We start from the raw sequence: 15,701 nt of genomic DNA on the forward strand, positions 1-15,701 counted from the left end.
CTTCAGCGAGCAGCACCAGTGCGCATGCCACGATGCTATTTCAGCGGCGCTACAGCAGACGCCAAAGTGTCGCTACACGGGTTCTGTGACGCTTCACAAGCCGCGTTTGCCTCCGTCGTGTACCTGAGGATCGAGGCTGCGACCGTGTCCATTCAGTTCGCCATGGCGAAGACCAGAGTAGCACCGACAGCGAAACAGACCATCTCACGGCTCGAGTTACTCGCAGCGTTGACGCTCGCCCGTCTGTTGGTCACAGTACGCCAAGCCCTGGACAAGCAGATCACGGTAGCATCGACTCACTGCTGGACCGACTCACGAGTTGCGTTGGGTTGGATCACCAACACGGAGCAGGAGTGGAAGCAATTCGTGCACAACCGGGTGTGCGAGATCAGGCGACTCACCGACGTCAGTGTGTGGGACTTCTGCCCAGGCACCTTGAACCCAGCCGACATTCCGTCACGTGGTGCTACGCCGGACGAGTTGCATACGTCGGTCTGGCTAACAGGCCCAGCATGGCTCAGAGAGAGTGAGCGGCCACCGGGTACGAGCTTCACGGAGGGAGAGCAAGTCCCTGAGGAGTGTCGGCAAGAGTTAAAGAAGTCAGCTCAGGTCACAAATCTGGTGACTACCGACGCAACTAGCAGCAGCATCAGCGCCATAATGGACTGCACACAGTACAGCTCCTATCAGAAGTTGCGGCGAGTTACAGCGTACGTGTTGAAGTTCGTGAAGCTCGTGCAAGGCCGACGAGACGAAGCAGCCGCAGAGACGGTACTGCTAGATGAAGCGCAACGGCTATGGATTGCTGACGTGCAGCAGTCAGCACCAGACGCAACCAACCGCATCGCCAAGGCTAAGAAGCAGCTTGGCATCTTCGCAGATGAGTCAGGTCTGCTAAGGTGTGGTGGAAGATTGCAGGCAGCGGATCTGTCGGCAGGCCAGAAACACCCAGTGCTGCTGATACCCGGGCACCACGTCACCGAGTTGATCGTCGCTGACTGCCACGAGCGAGTGCTGCACAATGGTGTACCAGAGACGCTGACGGAGCTACGAGCTCAGTTCTGGATATGTCGTGGTCGTCAGTACGTGCGTATGTTGCTGCACTGATGCAGACTCTGCAAGATGGTGGAGGGCAAGCCGTACGCGGGACCACCGCCACCTCCACTGAGTGAATTTCGCACGCAGGTCGGCTACGCGTTTCAGCACACAGGCGTTGATTTCGCCGGTCCGTTTCATGTGCGGACAGCGCAAGATGTGGAGAAGGCATACCTGGTACTGTATACGTGCGCAGTCACCCGAGCAGTGCATTTGGATCTCGTCAGCGATCTTAGTTCAACCACCTTTCTCCGGAGCTTCCGGAGATTTGTAGCGCGGCGAGGAGTGCCGGCAGTTGTGAAGTCCGACAACGGCAAGACCTTCAAGGCAGCCGCACGTCTCTTGCGAGACCTCCATGTGGAACCGGAGACGAAGAGCTACTTGCAAGCCAAGAACATCCGTTGGACGTTCAATCTGGAGAAGGCACCTTGGTGGGGTGGCTTCTTTGAGCGACTCATCAAGAGTGTCAAGCGATGCGTCAAAAAGGTCCTGCGGTCGGCGCAGATTACAGCTGACGAGCTATTGACATTACTCGCAGATGTCGAGGCAATTCTAAACTCGCGCCCGTTGACGCACGTTTCGACGGAGGATGTACGAGAGCCGCTGACGCCATCTCACCTGCTATGTGGCCGAAGAGTTCTGTCACTACCTGACATGGTCGCCGACGATCCTGACGAAGTGCCTGTAAGCCGCAGATATGCCTATCTGCAAGAACTCCTGCGTCACTTCTGGTCTCGGTGGAAGAATGAGTACCTGCTGGAGCTCCGGAACAGCCACCGTATCGGACGTCACACCGATGTTGATACTATCGCCGTGGGTGACATTGTGGTGATTCACCAAGACGGGGTTCAACGCGGCCTGTGGAAGCTGGGAGTCGTAGACAGCTTGCGTCCAAGCGAGGATGGTCGTGTGCGAGGAGCTGTGGTGCGCACAACAACGAAGAGCGGCCGACCGACAACGCTAAACCGGCCGATTCAACGCCTCTATCCGGTTGAACAGCTTGTCGTGTCACCAACCGCAGCGACACCTGAAAAGTCGACGCAGCAGATGCCTGATGCAGCGGACGACACGCCTGTCGAGGACGCAGCAGATGCCAGCCCAGTTCCGGACACCCGGCAGACACGCCCACGTCGGGCTGCAGCTCAGCGAGCGCAGCAGGAGCGACAACAGCTTATCAGTGCCAACAGGTTGTGAGTATGGCAGTGCACCAGCAGTCGCATCTTTCTATTCTAGCGTTGTAATTATGTAGTTGACTATTGAATAGTCAAGGAGGGAGTGTGCGAGATTTATGAGTGTCAGTTGTCATATTGTAAAGGAGGGAGTGTGCGAGATTTACGAGTGTGATTTTGAGTGTGATTGGACAGGACACTGCGCTGAAATAGAATGAGTGTTGTTGTGATAACATCATTTACGAGTGTGTTGTTACGATACAGTGTTTGTTGTGCGTGTTTGTCGGATACGCCGATATAATCAGTTGCATAGATAATACTTACGTTGTTGCTTGCATTCTCGCTCTCCACAGCAACTCCACTGCGTGCTGCGTTCTATGTATTCCTATTCTGTACATTGACTCTCTCTGACAGGGTTTGCTGTCACCCTGTCTCTGGGCGCAAGCACCCTCTGACAGACCAAACTGATTTGCTTCATCTCCACAATATTTATCTCCTTTCGATTTGAATTTCTGTTTGTTCTGCACTCTGATTTTTCCTTGTTGCACCTGCGCTTTTGTACGCGGAACTTTGCTGTCGCCATCGCGTCGCCATTATTTATATCCATGGTTACGTGGTGGTATGACTCATCGATGCATCATGCGCGCATGATCATTCTTCTTTTCTACTCGTACACTTCGATATGCATGCACGCACACTGATGTACACGTACACGTAAGCCAATGCACGCACGCGAGCACGTTTTGCTGATGACAGCGATTTGGCGATCGTTGTTGTTTTTGTTTTCTGGTTGATTTGAGAGTGTGGTTGAAACCAATAAGTAAATACAGTCTTCTAGTTGTCTCCACGAAAAGGCCAGGAAATCGCGCCACAACAGGGGTCTGAAGACCGCGTAGTTTTTAGTTGTGGTCGATAATTTCACAGTACTGCATATTCGGCGCATATTTTATTTTCGGCTATTATCGGCCTGCGCATTTGTAATTCGGAAAGTGGTGGACATCACGCAACTGAATTGTAAATAAAAGGGGGTTTGTCAACTGACAACCGCATACTTTTTCGACATCACAAATAAAATAATTTTGCGTCCAGCGCATGCGCCAGGAGCGAATAGCAACTGAATAGAGCGGTTGTCATTTATTTACTAGAGGAAACGCAAAAGGTAACAAGATTACGTAACCAAAGGTGAGAAGGCACTGAACGAACTGACAACCTACGAATACAACCTCAGTGCAACAACGTGCTCTTTCTGCTTACACAAGCAGAAAGAGAAAGAGCATGTTGTTGCACTGAGGTTGTATTCGTAGGTTGACACTTCGTTCAGTGCCTTCTCCCCTTTTATTTACTGGGCATTTGTAGCCTAAAACTTGTTTTGCAAGGTTCAATGTGACAGTGTATACAGGCATCAGCAGTACAGGCTGAAATTTCAGTGTGGCCGAGATGTGTTTTTGCCCTGGGGAGGCTGCAATTTAAAAGCGTCGAAAATTTGCATACTTTACAACACAGTACTGAGCATGCGGTGAGCTGATGACGAAATGAATTGGAGGTGCTAATAATGCCAAGGGATTCGGGGGTGCATCAAAGGGGTCAGCACCAAGGAATGGGATAGATTTGTGCCCAGTTCGGGTATGTATATTGGGTATAGAACGGAAATTATTGGGTAAGCCTCGGGCGACTCCTACCAGTATTGCCACCAATGGCCCATGGCTACTGATCTCTGTGATAGAAATGAGACGTGTATGTGAAACCAAAATATGGCTTTTCAAGATGTACTGTAAGACATTCTGTTATAACGAGTCGCAAATTTAACGATTGTCCAAAATTCATAGGTTAACGAGAAGATATGTTAACAATCTTGCAGTATTCTGCCATATCCACACACAGCATATATGAAGCAGTACGGCCTCAACGGATCTATTATAACGAAGAAATGTCGTCCGTTAAAACGTTAGATTTGCTTCCTCGTTTAAATATATAATATATACTGTAAGACATGATTGTATATTATAAAATCATGTCTTACATTATGTGCATTTTGTGAAGATCTGATGTAAGTCATTAGGGACACCTTGTTGGGTCTTGCCAACATTCAATTATTATGATGTTCATATCTATGCAATAACGTTAATGGAAGCAAGAATCAATAACCCCAAGAGTATGCAGCTTTACACATGGAGTCTGCCACAACACGTTTACCAAAGTACATGAACCTAGACACGAGCTGAGGAATCAGCTGAGCTGCTGCATCATTTATGATCTGCTATAGTTTCCAGTCTCCATGGAGGTTTTTCTTGGAAACGTCGAATCTACAGTATTAGGTGTGAAACTGTTGTACTAAACCGCAGGAGATAGAATCTATTCAGCTCGGACAACATTTCACTACGTACGGAAGGAAGTACGCCGATCAAAGCTTGCTACACTCCCGTTTAGTCAACTTAACGGCCCAAATAATGCTTGGGTCATGAACTCATCGCTGTTGGTCTTTCGAGGGTGCCTGACAATGGTTGTTAATGCACAGCACCAGCCGGGCCAAATGACAAGATCAGAGACATAGATCTTCCTAGTTCAATTGCTGAAACGTGACTTGTGCAAATGTTACGTAGCAAAAGGAACTGTACTATGGCACTACACGCCATCCACAATAATCAAAAATGCCCACTTGACAAAACAGAATTTCATCAACGGAGCCCCTGGATTTTCTCTTCTGTACATATGCATTATGGAGTCATAGCATAAGGGAGACGGCACGGTAGACTTTCAGCCTAAATCATGACGAGGGCCAGCTGGGCAGCTCAAAAGAGAGCTCTATGCACTATCGGCAGAGTGGTATACATGAATAGAGAGTGACCACCCAGTGCATGAAGCTTTTCGTGTCACCCTAGAAAATTTCGAAAATTAATAATGTGGGTTCAACCCTGGGCTGCCAGTGACAGTTGCCCTAACTGCCTTAGGGGCAAGTGCGATACATACATGCTCGCATATAGCATCGCTTGACTGACCCATGCTTTGGGCCAGTGGGTCAAGTCCGCGATCACGAGTTGCATAAACCACAGATCATGTAGAATCTCCATGGATCCAATCTGTGTACTGTAAAAGCAGAAATTTTCGGTGGTGTAGTATTTTCGGAATTCTCCAAAATCGGCGATTCGGTGGAGGGAAATTTTTCGGTAATACCCGCTTTCCAGGTAAGGGTGCTAGTACCACTAAGTAGTACCGAAAAAGTTAGGTGCATTTTTTCGGTAAAAATTGTCGGCACCGAAGTTACCGAAAATAAAACACCACTGAAAAATTTCCGCTTTTACAGTACATCATTTTGGGTATCATGATCTCGTGTTGCTTCCTTGGGTGCTACGACTCCCTGACATGCATTGATCCATGGAACGGTATGAATTGGGCGATTTCAGCCAATCAGTAGACGTTCGGAGAGGGGTAAATTCAACGATACACCCCGCTCAGTTCACAAGGGTTGCGCCAAGAGTGAATATTGGAAGGAGTCTTGGGAAAGTGCCCTGGGAGAAATGGATTGCACCATTTTATACATGTACTGCATTCCCCATAATTTCCTCGTGCTATGTCCTATACCCTTCATATACTCATAGAATAATCCAAACGTATCTGCAGTCAACCACGGGTATAACAACCCACGGATAGTGACACTATCTTCAGACCTAGTAACAATATAGCCGTATATTTTCAACCCCGTGAATGACGACAACTCCCAAATACCAACACTTTTCTCATGCCCGGTCAAGGGTCGTTCGTTACTGGAAAGTTAGCAGGATATCATGTCATGTAGTCATTATTACTTCAGGCAGGGACAATGAAATACACCCCCCGCCCCCTTTCCTGCAGAGGGAACAGTGCTGTGTCCAGGTCCGCATGCAGCATGGAGGTGCTAGTAAGTCACTGGCATTATTTTCTCTTGTGGATCGATGTACAGTGCGTGACAATGCTTCCATAACGTTAGTGGTGGTGGTGGTGGGAGCATACTGCACTGCAGGGCATTACAGCACTGGCATACTATTATTTTCTCTTGCAGACAGCATTACAGCACTGGCATACTATTATTTTCTCTTGCAGACGTGCCGTGCACGACAATGCTTCTATAGTGGTGGTCACGGTGATGGTAGTGGTGGCGGCGTGGTGGTGGTGGTGGTGGTGGAGGTGGTGGTGGTGATGGTGGTGGTGGTGGTGGTGGTGGTGGTGGTGGTGGTGGTGGTGGTGGTGGTGGTGGTGGTGGTGGTGGTGGTGGTGGTGGTGGTGGTGGTGGTGGTGGTGGTGGTGGTGGTGGTGGTGGTGGTGGTGGTGGTGGTGGTGGTGGTCACAGTGGTGGTGGTGGTGGTGGTGGTGGTGGTGGTGGTGGTGGTGGTGGTGGTGGTGGTGGTGGTGGTGGTGGTGGTGGTGGTGGTGGTGGTGGTGGTGGTGGTGGTGGTGGTGGTGGTGGTGGTGGTGGTGGTGGTGGTGGTGGTGGTGGTGGTGGTGGTGGTGGTGGTGGTGGTGGTGGTGGTGGTGGTGGTGGTGGTGGTGGTGGTGGTGGTGGTGGTGGTGGTGGTGGTGGTGGTGGTGGTGGTGGTGGTGGTGGTGGTGGTGGTGGTGGTGGTGGTGGTGGTGGTGGTGGTGGTGGTGGTGGTGGTGGTGGTGGTGGTGGTGGTGGTGGTGGTGGTGGTGGTGGTGGTGGTGGTGGTGGTGGTGGTGGTGGTGGTGGTGGTGGTGGTGGTGGTGGTGGTGGTGGTGGTGGTGGTGGTGGTGGTGGTGGTGGTGGTGGTGGTGGTGGTGGTGGTGGTGGTGGTGGTGGTGGTGGTGGTGGTGGTGGTGGTGGTGGTCACAGTGGTGGTGGTCACAGTGGTGGTGGTGGTGGTCACAGTGGTGGTGGTGGTGGTGGTGGTGGTGGTCACAGTGGTGGTGGTGGTGGTCACAGTGGTGGTGGTGGTGGTCACAGTGGTGGTGGTGGTGGTCACAGTGGTGGTGGTGGTGGTCACAGTGGTGGTGGTGGTGGTCACGGTGCTGCTGCTGCTGGTAGTGGTGGCGGCGGTGGTAGTTGCGGTGGTGGGAGCATTCTGCACTGCAGGGCATTAAAGTAAGCTCGATTGTGCATGCATGGTGGCGGTGGGAAAGAGGGGCCAAGGAAAGTGTGTACATATTTTTGTTGAAAGCACGAGAATTCAAAGAAAGCTGGCTGCTTCCTCTATTTCCATGATCGGCCAGTGCCTGCAGCACGAACAGTACATTGTATTACATGTATGTGCATAGACAGACAAATAAACACTAACCTGAGCATGGGTACCGCTTGTATTCGTGGTCAGGAAAGTGAAAGTACGAACGAAGGAGAAGAAGATTGTTGACCATGGCGAACAACTGCATATCCAGAGGGCACACGGCTTGCCAGATTGGGTCGGCTACATCTTCGCTAATTTTCTATCCTAACAACATTCAGCTTCGAGGTCAAGGACGACGGCATTTTTGGAAAGAAATTTCGAATTTTGGAGAAGAAGCTTGCTTTCGGAAAAATGTTCCTTTCACGCAAGGCAGCATGCCAGGTCAGGCGTTTGAACCAAGTGAACTGTGTCGGCAGATCGACGTTTACGTTCCAGGCCGACAGTTTTTTGACCAAGCCGTGAATCGCCCTCGCTCTGACTCCCCCGGCTACGAAGGAGTAATTTTACAACTCTTCAGGCCAGCAACAGGTCTCTGATGCAGAGCTGCAAGTGACGGATATCGGTCATTTGCAGCCACTAATAAGAGCCTCCTGGTCGTTGCAATCTGATACATAATATACCTCCCCAAGGGGAGGGTTGAAATCAACCCGGGTCAAGAAAATCGTACAAACGTACTTCTGTGCGTATCTCGCGCCAGGTTTGCACGGCACTGCAGGTGCAAATTTCGCGCGAACTGATTCACGTGACCATACAAGACTGTAGAAGTGGACTTTTGGCGGCATATCAGTATTTGACCCGGGTCAACTGTCTTCATGTAAACGCTCACCTCTTTTGTCTATCGTACAGACTTTCAACCCGGGCTGAACTCGACCCGGGTTGAAATTTCTCATGTAAACACAGCCTAATAGCCCTCTAATAGCAAGAGTACATAACCCCCCAGAGTGTGCAACGCCGATCCAGCTCTGCATAGGGTCTTGGGCTGTTAGACTGTGAGCCAGGCACCAAAAATCCTGTTAGATTTTTTTTTCGTTCCGACCTTGAGCGTACCGCAATTTTTTTCCCCAGTTCGTTTCATCTACTCGACTAGATACGAATTCAGCTTGTTGTCACTTCCAAATCAGGCACGAACATGCCCAAATAGAAGGGAGAAACTACTTTGGCCAAATCAATAGCCGCCATCGACAAGAACCAAGGTCACAAGAGCTGGAGCGGACTTCTGTTGCACCACTGACCTCGCAAAAATGTACGGTGGTGCAAACCCAGCCGCATCATGACGATGTTTTTTCGTGGTTTCTATAGTATTGTGTGCAGTGCTAGTGCAGCGCAGTGGCAGTACGAACATCATCATGTCAATCATATCAGTGTGCTAGCATGCTTGCTGCTGATCAGTCAAGCTAAACTAAAGGTTTTTGTAATCTGTTGGAGCAGAAATACATGTAGAACGTACAATGTACCTTATCTCCGGAGAGCTAATAACTGTTTCGATCTTTTATACTGAAGTGCTTCAGACTATGATTAATTGTATCTTTCCGCTTGTGTTCTGTACATACAATGGGTAATGGAACTAATGCTTCAAAATAATTATTATTATAGTTCAAATAAACTACAGATCTGTATCTACCGGTATACCCCTGCGGTCCTCTAACGCTACTGGTTACGGTCATTGCTCTACCCTTTGCACTTATAAGTTAGGAAGCAATACAGCAGTACTTACGAAGTAACGTTACATTGATCAGTTATATGAGTGCAAATATACAAATCCTGTATCCAGCAACTTCTTTAACATTATTCTGCCATACTGTACATGTATATATTATAGAGATGTAGAGGGTGAAATGAGCATTGCACCGGATTAAACCAGATTCTCCTGGCTGTTGTTGATGGTCTTTTCCAACCGTTGTCTGGAGAATTCGCTGCTGCTGGGCTTTGTATATTGAATGCCACCTGTTTGTTCTGTACATTATCATTCCTGAAATGCATTTCGTGGTTGTCGGCACCATTTCATGTGCACTTACCTACCAGTGCATCGTCACTTCGAGTAATATTTAAAATGTGCACGTACTTTATACAATGCACTTATGCGTAATTCTATAATTTTTGGCCACGTATAGTTATTTTAACCCAGCTGCAATGACGCTTGATATACATTTCTTCGTCCAGTGCCGTTGCCTGCTGAAAAAAGTAAGAAACACCTTCAAAATAGCATGTTGCTATGTCAGTTGCTATGTAGTTGCTATGGAAACGGGGTATGTTAAGATAATTGCTTATTTTGACTTCCCTGCAAGCTTCCCAAACTGACAACAATCAAAAATGATCTTCTATTAGGTCTCTCCACATGCTAAAAGAACAAAATCGCGGTACACCCAAAGTGGGAACGAAAATCATGAATTCATGCACTTGGCTCACAGTCTATGTGTTTACATGAGAAATTTCAACCCGGGTCGAGTTCAGCCCGGGTTGAAAGTCTGTACGATAGACAAAAGAGGTGAGCGTTTACCTGAAGACAGCTGACCCGGGTCAAATACTGATATGCCGCCAAAAGTCCACTTCTACAGTCCTGTATGGTCACGTGAATCCGTTCGCGCGAAATTTGCATCTGCAGTGCCGTTCAAACCTGGCGCGAGATACGCACAGAAGTACGTTTGTACGATTTTCTTGACCCGGGTTGAAATTTCAACCCAACCCGGGTCAAGCGCAATGCGTCATGTAAACGCGCAATTCATTTTATGCACATGGCGGGTTGAAATCTGACCCGGGTCGAACTCAACCCGGGTTGAAACGCCTCATGTAAACACCGCCTTGGTCGAGCGGAATCGGATCTTCTGATGTCATGCGTACACTCCACACCAGCTCAAGGCCGGTCTCGAGGCAGGGCACCATTGTTTTTGATCCAAGAGTACCCGCGACTCCCCGGGTTCCCCTCAGATGTGTACGGCATTATGACGCAAAGATCCGATTCCGCTCGACCAAGACCCTACACAGAGCTGGATCAGGTGTTGCACACTCTGGGGGGTTATGTACTCTTGCTAATAGCTTTGATTTCGCGCGGTACAACCATTTTTTTCACCATATACGCGATACAAGGTGAAATGCGTACGGACTATGCAATATTTGGCCAAAACACATACCGTTCAGTCCGTGCGCCAACAGTCCGTGCGCCAAATTCAAAAAAGTCGTCTAGAAGTTGCACTTTTATTTGCAACCGCGGGAAATTTGAGAGGTCTGGAGAAGAAAATTCTCAATGGGACTCAAAATTGACAAACAAGACGACGACCAGCGCTCGAGCATAGTACCTTTTCGCCATTCCTTCGTGCATAATACCTATTCTAATTGATAAACACTACCCTCATGTTTCGTTTCATGCGCAACGGACGAAGCGAAGTGTCTTTTTTCGTCCACGAAAGAAAGGTAAGGAAATTGTCGTCTTCGCGACACCCTTCGGATTATTTAGTGGGGCATTATGGGCCAAGGATATTTTTTCTTTTTCTTTACAACTGTCCCCAGGTACTGAGACGGCGGTGATATCCTAGGAGTTCTGTTAGTGCAAAATGCCAGGTTACTGACTTATGGCGAGGTTTGTCCACCCAAAAATATGGGAGATTTCTTGGATAACATACACACATAATACAGTGAATGGTATTGCAGCGGGCATCCAAAACGGTTGAACCAAAAAAATATGGTATGATACCTAGAGGCTAGGCACACAAAAATCACTCAGGAATTGGACGCAAGTCCCGGGACCTTGGTGCGTCATTACACCCGGACATTGAATGTTTGCCGGCACACGGCTTTTGCTCCACCACTTCATACAAGTTTACGCACTCACTCAATTCGAAAGACTGGAACGAGACCAAACCGAATGTGACAACTAAGAGCGAGTTGTGCATTTGTTGGAACAACGTTCGGGCATTGCGAGAAGGATATCAGCAGGGTCCAACAATGGCAGCAACGGCACCAGGTGATTATGGAGTACCAAGGAGCTTGTATCATGCACATTACCTGATTACAGTGAGCAACAAGAGAAACCGTACTGTGGTACGTGAAATCAGAGCCTGGGCAGGATGATCGACACTGTACACTGTGCTACAGCGCCTCAATTGTGCGAGAGAAAACAAACAGACCAGCAAGCACAGATCATGAACTGGTACACAACATTGACAAAGCACAAACCGCACAGCAAAGTTACAGGGCATAGCCGAGCGTTTTGTTGCCAATGAATTGCTTGAAAAGGGAGCAGTATTCCTTGTAACATTGCATGGAGTAAACGAGAACGCAGAGTCAGAACCAGGCGTAACAAGGCAAGACGGCTACTGTACAGGGGCAGGCTTGACGATCACTTGCATACTCGCAATTTTGGTACAACCAGGAAATTAGGCATCACGTCATACCGAAGTGGCTTCAACACGCTACATTGCATTCATAGCTGTACGGTGAACCTGTTACACGAGCTTCTGTGAAACAGACAGCATGCCAATGACCTGCAAGCACCAACAAATGCAGCCGGTAAAACAAACGCAGCCGGTAAAACAAACGCTACATAACTGCCCAACATAAACTTGTACATGCTGATGAGAAGCAAGAATGTGCTTGATGTTGCAAGTTATGCTCGCATATTCAAAAACATGCATGGAAAAACATCAATGACATTGTTCACGAATACAACAGAAACATCATACAGGGAGAGTATTAAAGTAATCCTTCCTCCGTTTTGTATACGCGCACGCGCGCGCGCGTGTGGTAGATAAATCCGTTTGGCATGACTTTCGATCGAGGTTGCGTTCACCGTAGAGATAGGTGAACTCGAAGCCAACACCTCTCACTTTCGCTCTACTGCCCCTTTGGGGCCGATGCGATCCTTGTGCTAAGTTGTGGTAGTGGCTCAACAGAACAGGACAGGTGTGTGTGTGTGCACACGCGCGCGTGCGCGCATGTGTGTGTGTGTGTGTGTGTGTGCGTGCGTGTGTATGTGTAAGTGTGGTTTCTGAACTTTTCTCACAATCGTATAAGTTTCAAATTTTCGTGAAAACCCAGCTACACTGTGACCGGTACAATCGCATGTCGTTTACTAGTATCTGGCGGTCAGTCACATGGCATGTCGGGTATCCAACAGCACCGCACTGACAGCTTATAGACCTTATTTTTAGTATTTATAGTCCTACTTCAAGTAAATGTAGACAGTCAGCATCATGAAAGTTGCCATTACGTAGAGTTAAATACAAGCCAGTCTCTAGAGATGAGCACGACTGTCTCAGGGTAATACTAGTGATAAATACAGGTACTTCGAAGTACTGTCTTTTTTATCTGTTAAGTTAACACAAGATGGCTTTGTAGCTTCAGTCGTCCAGAATATTTATTTTATTCCGCGGTTGCCGCATAATCGACACGCAACTGTACTTGTGCAAATCTCCAAACGCTACGTAATTGGCCGACATTTACTTGTCCACGGTGATGAGAAGCACGGCTCCTAATTTTTAAATCATGAAAGGATTACATATGCAGGTACATGCATACAATGTGCACTATCCTGAAGTCGTGCGCAAATATTCAAAATCATTCACCGAACACAGAGAGGCGCACATACCGTAAAGTACCGCGAGAGCGCCCCACCTTGATTTTGCTGCGACAGATTTATATAATACAGCCAGGGAAAGGAAAATCGTGTGGCAGAGTGCAACGAAGTTCGTACGGTGTGAGCAACTTAGTGTACTAAGGTCACACTAAGCAGGTTTTTGTGTGGAGCTCGTGTCCGCTCGAAGGCACAGATTGTCTGCAGAACGTGCAATATGTGTACAAAAATCGTGTCGTATAACCTACAGACAGGAGACCACCCCCACAAAACGACCACGGAAGGACGAGATGGTGGGGCGCTCTGGCGGTACTTTACGGTACATGTAAATACGAAGGAACCACATGCGCAGCAAGGAGATTAGTCATTACTTTACTTATGAGTTGATGGATAGAAGTTTCCTTTCAGCTGACCATTACCACTCATGAAAGCAATAGTGAGTGCTGTTGTTCTGATTCACAGGTATATATTCGGCACTTAGCGCAATGTGTTTTCGAAGCTAGGCACACGATTTGCATGAGGAAATCATGCAAAGATGTGGCATAAGGCCCTACAAACATGACCTAGGTAAAGGGATGCTATTATTTGCATTTGCAGTACTTTGCCATAGGATAATTTGTGTATGATTGTGTTGATCAATTTCACATTATTTCACGACAGGTCATAGTTTATTTAGTGGGGTGTTGTGGGCCAAGGATCTACGACCATGTCTTTTGCATTTCGAACAAGTAGACACTTTCAACAATTCATACAAAAAATGCCTTCAGTGCAAAACATACCGTTCGGACACACCAGGCAGTCCTTTCCAGCCTTGATTTTCAAGTGCAGACGTATCCACGATGACCTTCGAGTGAACTGCGGCTTGGAACACTTTGAATACGAACCACACACTCAAACTAACTAGACCACCGCATCGCTAGTGTATTCACGGAGCCAAAGAAGTCTCCTTCTGCCCCCACAGGGTCTTGGTTAGTTCTCTAGAAGGGACGAGAGCCATACCTAAATTCAATAAATTCTCCAATTCCAAAAGCCTCAAATGAAGGCGTCTTGGTGACTTCGTTTCCCGCGGTGGCAAATAAAATCAGCCCTTGAGTACCCCTTGGCGCACGGACTGCCAAGTTCAAAAAAGTCGTCTGAAAGTTGCACTTTTATTTGCAACCGCGGGAAATTTGAAGACGAATTTAGTGATATACCGAATTATTCTCAATTTTCGACTATTGGTTACCTCGAGAATACAGGCTTATCCTCCTATATCGATTGCTTTTGCGCCGTTATGGTGTTATAAGGGTGAGCGATGAGCACATTTTTCGAAAGCGCACAGGAAGCCCAGGCGTTGTTTGGCTCGAGTGGCAACCTTCCGGAGATGAGTGCTGAATGACAGCTTCGAGTCAAAGGTCACTCCAAGTAAAGAGAGAGCCTTCTCCTCAAGGACAGGAGTGCCGCCGAAGACAATGCGAGGCAAATTGATGGGGGTTCTGCGGAGAGTGGCGGTCATGGCTTGGGACTTCGACGGTTCGAAGGAGATGCGCCATCTGCGGCCCCACTGATGCAAGCGATCAACAGAAGTCTGGAGGCTCAATGCTGCGTCGGCTGGGGAGGTGTCGAGGGATATCAGGCCTTCTCTTCTTCTTCTTCTTCTTCTTCTTCTTCTTCTTCTTCTTCTTCTTCTTCTTCTTCTTCTTCTTCTTCTTCTTCTTCTTCTTCTTCTTCTTCTTCTTCTTCTTCTTCTTCTTCTTCTTCTTCTTCTTCTTCTTCTTCTTCTTCTTCTTCTTCTTCTTCTTCTTCTTCTTCTTCTTCTTCTTCTTCTTCTTCTTCTTCTTCTTCTTCTTCTTCTTCTTCTTCTTCTTCTTCTTCTTCTTCTTCTTCTTCTTCTTCTTCTTCTTCTTCTTCTTCTTCTTCTTCTTCTTCTTCTTCTTCTTCTTCTTCTTCTTCTTCTTCTTCTTCTTCTTCTTCTTCTTCTTCTTCTTCTTCTTCTTCTTCTTCTTCTTCTTCTTCTTCTTCTTCTTCTTCTTCTTCTTCTTCTTGCCAACCTCTCGTAGTCACTTGTTCTTGTCGAATCGTTATTTTCATAGCCTTCTCGACATTCGCCCTACAAATTACCATACATCACAACGCAACTACCTGTACATGACACACCATACCATACGGACACAACCACACCCCAACTGTACTGGGGGCCTATCTCTTCGAATTGCATTATATGAGTTTCTTTTTCCTTTTTTCTTTACCCGTTACTGTCTAAAAAGCAGTCGAAACGGTTTTTATCCACCATTTGATGGTGAGCATTTCCCTTCTTCTTCTTCTTCTTCTTCTTCTTCTTCTTCTTCTTCTTCTTCTTCTTCTTCTTCTTCTTCTTCTTCTTCTTCTTCTTCTTCTTCTTCTTCTTCTTCTTCTTCTTCTTCTTCTTCTTCTTCGGTAGCTACAAGTCATAATAAATATGAAAATGACTGTGAGAGTACAGTGTACATGTAGTAGAAACTTAGATCAGTTTCTCCAGTTGCAAGAACTGGATAGCTTCTGATGGTTGTGTGAGAATTGCCTCCCTGACTGATGTGAAGGCACATAGACGTGTACCTGCTCGACTGCTGTGTCTGGCAGGGCAAGCTAGCAGGAGGTGGGCAGCATCATCAACTGTTCCAGGACAGTGAGTGCAGTCGGGTGAAGGTGCCGCCTCAATCTGGAACAAGTACTTATTCATCAGGCTGCAATGGCCAGTGA

General features: G+C 47.7%; 1 long non-coding RNA gene across 1 annotated transcript; it reads right to left on the bottom strand.

The window, feature by feature from the left end:
• Positions 1-11,183: 11,183 nt before the first annotated feature.
• Positions 11,184-14,043, bottom strand: LOC135820597 (uncharacterized). The gene is made up of 2 exons (XR_010554128.1): positions 13,763-14,043; positions 11,184-11,895 (listed from the first exon to the last, which is right to left on the bottom strand). It is a non-coding gene; the product is annotated as an uncharacterized LOC135820597 (long non-coding RNA).
• Positions 14,044-15,701: the final 1,658 nt, after the last annotated feature.

This window comes from Sycon ciliatum, chromosome 7 (genome assembly GCF_964019385.1).
Source record: "Sycon ciliatum chromosome 7, ocSycCili1.1, whole genome shotgun sequence".
NCBI lineage: Eukaryota > Metazoa > Porifera > Calcarea > Leucosolenida > Sycettidae > Sycon > Sycon ciliatum.